Source organism: Gekko japonicus, unplaced genomic scaffold (assembly GCF_001447785.1).
Source record: "Gekko japonicus isolate JY-2015 unplaced genomic scaffold, Gekko_japonicus_V1.1 scaffold3913, whole genome shotgun sequence".
Classification (NCBI taxonomy): domain Eukaryota; kingdom Metazoa; phylum Chordata; class Lepidosauria; order Squamata; family Gekkonidae; genus Gekko; species Gekko japonicus.
The window spans coordinates 12,885-18,407 of NW_015167661.1; the positions used below are offsets into that span (position 1 = coordinate 12,885).

The 5,523-nt window shown below is 52.1% G+C and overlaps 1 long non-coding RNA gene across 1 annotated transcript in view; it reads left to right on the forward strand.

The window, feature by feature from the left end:
- Positions 1-1,862, forward strand: part of LOC107112908 — a 7,413-nt gene extending 5,551 nt beyond the window's left edge. Inside the window, exon 3 of the long non-coding RNA XR_001482597.1 lies at positions 1,560-1,862. This is a non-coding gene — a long non-coding RNA (uncharacterized LOC107112908). The remainder of the gene's footprint in view (positions 1-1,559) is intronic.
- Positions 1,863-5,523: the final 3,661 nt, after the last annotated feature.

A 5,523-nucleotide genomic window follows, 5' to 3' on the forward strand; every position in this document is an offset into this window, starting at 1 on the left:
AGGACGTCCTTCTTCACCCAAAGAGTGATTAACACTTGGAATTCACTGCCACAGGAAGTGGTGGGTGCTACAAGCATGGATGGCTTCAAAAGGGAATTAGATAAGCATATGGAGCAGAGGTCCATCAGTGGCTATTAGCCACAAGGTATAGCTAGGGGCTCTGGGGCAAGTGATGCTCTGTCTTCTTGGTGCTTGGGGGGGGTCAACAGTGGGAGGGCTTCTAATGTCCTGGCCCCACTGCTGGACCTCCTGATGGCACTGGTATTTCTGGCCACTGTGTGACACAGAGTGTTGGACTGGATGGGCCTTTGGCCTGATCCAACATTGGCGTCTCTTATGTTCTTATGTTCTTATGTTCTTATGTTGGGTGATGCCCCCCGGTGAGCCGGGAAAGCATCAAAGGAGCAAAGAGGGGAGCAGGCAATTCGGGAGTTCCCAAGAATGCCTGCTCACTCACTGCGCCGTACCGGAAGCTCCCCCAGCTCCATGAGAATCTTGTCCGTTTACCCAGTGCACTCCCACAAATCTATTCTGACTGTTTTCACACCACCTCCAATTTAATTTTACTATTCATACATTAATATCAATATACCCTCCCTCACTGCGCCGTACCGGAAGCTCCCCCAGCTCCATGAGAATCTTGTCCGTTTACCCAGTGCACTCCCACAAATCTATTCTGACTGTTTTCACACCACCTCCAATTTAATTTTACTATTCATACATTAATATCAATATACCCTCCTCATAATACTGCTAAGATGATAACAGCCCAGGTAAGAGACAAAAAAAAGCCATCACTTACTCCCTCTTTCACATTTTCAGTTCTGTTCACTTCTTAAGAGAGAGCGCAGACAAACCATAAAGTTCCTATCTACCCTGGAAAGAGAATTCTGATCAAAGATTTCTCTCTACATATTTTTTGTAATTGACCTGCAATACTATATCTATGATATTCATTGTCTCTATCTATCTATCTATCTATCTATCTATCTATCTATCTATCTATCTATCTATCTATCTATCTATCTATCTATTCTATCTATATAGATATAGATATAGATATAGATATAGATATAGATATAGATATAGATATAAATATATATGACCTTTTTTTGCTTCTTTTTTCCTCTTCAGTCTTATTCTATCATTCCGCAGGTGTTTCCTATACACATTTGATTCCTGAGTTAGAGTCTGCAAGCTCACTGGTTTCTTATCCAATAGCTCCCTCTCCTGGCAATCATCTTGTAATTCAGGTGTAATTTGCAACGGTTATGTCAAGGGAACAGCCAGGGGTTTTTTTATTGACTTCTGAACAACATTTGGTTTGGTACAATCATATGGCCTTCTGGGGGCCTGAAATCTGGAGTCTCAGAAACTCCTTTTGGACAAGAACTCAGCTTTGGCTCTTGAGAAGCTGAGATATCCTTAAATCCTAGGTAGTCAGGGAAAAGGTGGATGAGGCTAATGGGTTGTCAATCCTTTTCTACTCCAGTCAGATAGATGCCTTTGGACCTTAGAAGCCCTCCCAGGTGCTAACAGGATCTCTCTCCTTATTCCAGCAGAGAATAATCAGAGGGATGAGGAGGGTGAGGAACTTCATCCGCAAATGCCAGACAGACTTAAAAAGGAAGACCTGAAAGAAAACATCGGGAAACGAGGCAGACCTAAGAGAAACAAAGGTGGCCAGATGACTGAGAAGAGAGATGAAAGAAAGAGTAATGTACATTTTCGAAAGTACAGGATAATGAAGGCAAGTAAATCCACTATTCGTGGAAAGTATTTTAGAAAGAGATCACAGGTCCTTGTGCACCAAAGAATACAGAGAGGCGAAAAGAGATGTATTAAGAGTGGCCATCTTCAGAAGCACCAAAGAATCCACAAAGGGAAGAAACCATTTGAATGCTCAGAGTGTGGAAAGAGATTCAGTCAGAATAACCATCTTCAACAGCACCAAAGAACCCACACAGGGGAGAAACCTTATGAATGCTCAGAGTGTGGAAAGAGATTCAGTCAGACTTGCACTCTTCAAGTGCACCAAAGAACCCACACAGGGGAGAAATCTTTCGAATGTTCAGAGTGTGGAAAGAGATTCAGACACAATGGCAATCTTCAACTTCACAAAAGAACCCACACAGGGGAGAAACCTTTTGAATGCTCAGAGTGTGGTAAGAGATTCAGTCAGAATAACCAACTTCAACAGCACCAAAGAACCCACACAGGGGAGAAACCATATGAATGCTCAGAGTGTGGAAAGAGATTCAGTCAGAGTAACCATCTTCATCAGCATCGAAGAACCCACACGGGAGAAACCATTTGAATGCTTAGAGTTTGGAAAGAGATACAATCAGAGTGGCGCTCTTGTCTTGGATTATTGGTTCCCATCTTGGGGATTTATATGTAGGAACATCAGAGTACCTTAAATATTGTTTAAGGGATTTTATTGTGGTTGTTCAGTGGTGTTTTATTGTATTTTATGTATTTAACCTGGCACCAGGGCCAGCCCGAGGGGTTTGTGCACCCTAGGGGAGGCCCCCTCGTGGCACCCCCTCAGATGCCAACCTCCCGGTGGGGCCTGGAGACCTCCCAGCTGGCCGCCTGGGGGGGGAGAGACAGAGGGACGCCACATGCTGGGCCCCGGAGAGACAGCCTGCTGCCCTGGGCCTGGCCCGCAGAAGGAGGGAGGAGGGGCTGGGAGGCAGGCAGGAGTGCACGCCGCCCCCCCAGCCCAGCTGTTTGCCTCCGTGCATGCTCCCTACCCCCCCGTGGCAGCCTGAAGAAGCGGAGAAGCACCGGGCCATGCTCCCCCCATCCCCGCAGGCAGGCCGACTTCCTTCACGGGCGCCTTCCCCGGCCGGGCGGGGTTGTCGGGCCTCCCCCTGGGACGCAGAGCTGGTTCCCTTTGCACCGGTTGGCGGAGAGGAGGGAGCGCGGCGAGACTATTTCCCACACCTGCTTGGGGTGGGGCGGAACGGACGGACAAGGAGAGGGCTGGTTGCATTACCTCTGCTCTCTCCGCGTGAGTGGCCGCACACAGCAAGGGTGCAGAGTGCCTTTAAGCGCTGCTGCTGACACACACACCCCGTCCAAGTCACCAGCAATAACAGGCAGACGATGTGGTAAAAGGTTCGGTGCATGCTGCTCCCCCCCCTCCGGATCGGTGCCTGGAAGTCAGACCTCTCCCCTCCCCAGGTCAGGATCTCCAGCAAAAGGTGCCCTGGCTTGCAAGCTGAAAGTTCCCAGGGCGGGCGGGGGCTGCAAACGTGGAGGCGTGCAAAGCCCTGAGGCGGTGGCTGCTGTGTGCTGGAGGAGCGCCACCCCGGGAACAATGCAATGCAGTCGCGGCTCTGGCATGGCCCGCCTCGGTCTCCTCAGGCTGGCTGGCTGCTGTGGCTGGCATGCCTGGAACTGGGCAGGGGCTTGGCCGACGCCCCGCCATCTCCTCCCACGGCAGTGCGCTTGGATGGGGGGGTGGAGAGAGAAGGTGGCCTGGGAAAGCGGAAGGAAGTGCGCGGGAGAGAGTGAGAGAGGGGGAGTCAAGTCGCCACCGAAAAGCCGCCAGAGCCCCGCTCCTCCCCCCCCCGTACTCAGGGACTGCGGCGGTGAGAGCTCCTGCCTGCCTGCCTGCCCCTCCTCCCTCCTTTTCCTGCGGGCAAGGTCCAGGGCAGCAGGTGCTCTCTCCGGGCCCCAGCAGTGGGGCTCCCCGTGCAGCAAGCGAGGGTGAGGCGTGCTTGCAGTCCAGCCGTGGCGTGCAGGGAAGCAGCAGCTCTTTGGCGCTCGGGGTGGGGGGTGGGGCACCGCTGAGGGCCGCGCCCTAGGCGATCACCTAGTTTGCCTAGCGAGTGAGCCAGCCCTGCCTGGCACTAGCTGTATGTTAGCCGCCCTGAGCCGTTTGGAAGGGCAGGATATAAATCCTAAATAAATAAATAAAATAAATCCAATCTCTTCTTCTTACTCCCAATGGGCCATGCTGAACCAGCAGCAAACTCAGATTCAATCATTTAACTAAGTATGCCTTTACTGAAGCACAACACCCGATTCTCCTCGGAACAGAGGGAATATTAAGAGGCACGAATGCTCAGAACAGAATCAATACATGGAACGGAAGTCAAAGCCACAGTAACCAGGCAGCCAGGCTACCGTCATGCACTCTACATGGGCCCACCCTTGAAGTCAGAATCTCCAGCTGGGGCAGAATGTTGCATGGAAAATGCCACACCCAACACAAAAACCCACTCCCAGCCGTAGGACATTGACATGACACTGCTTTATCTATAGGTTGCGAGCTGCCGGGGCTCAAGTGGTTAGATGTTGAACTGCAGACTGCAAGGTCAGTAGTTCGGCTGTTCGAGACCGGAGTGTTGCGTGACGGGGTGAGCTCATTTCTGGCCCCAGCTCCTGCCAACCTAGCAGTTCAAAAGCAAGAAATTGCAAGTAGATAAATAGGTACCGCTTCAGTAAGAAGGTAAAGTGTGCTTGAGATCGCAGCCTTTGTCAACTCGTGCCTAATTTTAGAAACCTACCATCCCTCCCCCCCTTAGCTGGTGTTCCCTCTAAGCTGAGTGAGTGTGAGTCAGCTCACAGTTTTTTAGCCTCCAGCTCACACATTTTTATCTTAGCTCAGGAGGAATGGGCTCCAGAGCAAGCTAATTTATGCAGGAGCCAAATGGCTCACTCACAACTTGAGTGCCAGTGGCTCACAAAGTAGAATTTTTGCTCACGAGACTCCACAGCTTAGAGGGAGCATTGCCCCCCTCCCCTCCTGACCATGTTTCCTCCCAAGACTAGCCACATCCATCCCTGGGCGTTGAGTCCCTGACTCTGCCAGAAGCCACCCCGCTCCCCTCCGACGGATGCCAAGACCCCCCCCCCAAGCCTGATCCACATATTGAGGGGAGATCAGGAGGTGGGAAGGCCCTACAACTGGACTTCATAAGAACATAAGTGATGCCCATGTTGGATCAGGCCAAGCGTCCATCCAGTCCAACACTCTGTGTCACACAGTGGCCAGAAAGACCAGGTGCCCTCAGGAGGTCCACCAGTGGGGCCAGGACACAAGAAGTCCTCCCACTGTTGACCCCCCCAAGCACCAAGAACACAGAGCATCACTTGCCCCAGAGCCTCTATCTATACCTTGTGGCTAATAGCCACGGATGGACCTCTGCTCCATATCCTTATACTAATAGCCAAGTCGCCCCGTGAGTGCGGATCGCTAAATCTGCGCGCAGGGGCGACCTGGGGGGCAGGGAGATTTTTGTGCACTCTTGGGGCAGTCCCCAGGGGTGCACAAAAATCCTAAAACTTGAAAAAACTTTCGGGGGGATGTTTAAATCCCCCCGAAAGTGCAAGAGCGTTCCATGTGCATGCGCACGGAACGCTCTACGAACGCCAACGCCGCTTGGAAGGCGAGCGGCGAGGCTGCCGCCGCCGAGGCCTCGCTACGAAGGCGGGGTGGGGGAGAAGAGCCAGGGGGGACGGGGGGAAGCCGCCGCCGCTGGGCGGGTGGCCGACAAACAGCGAGGGGCG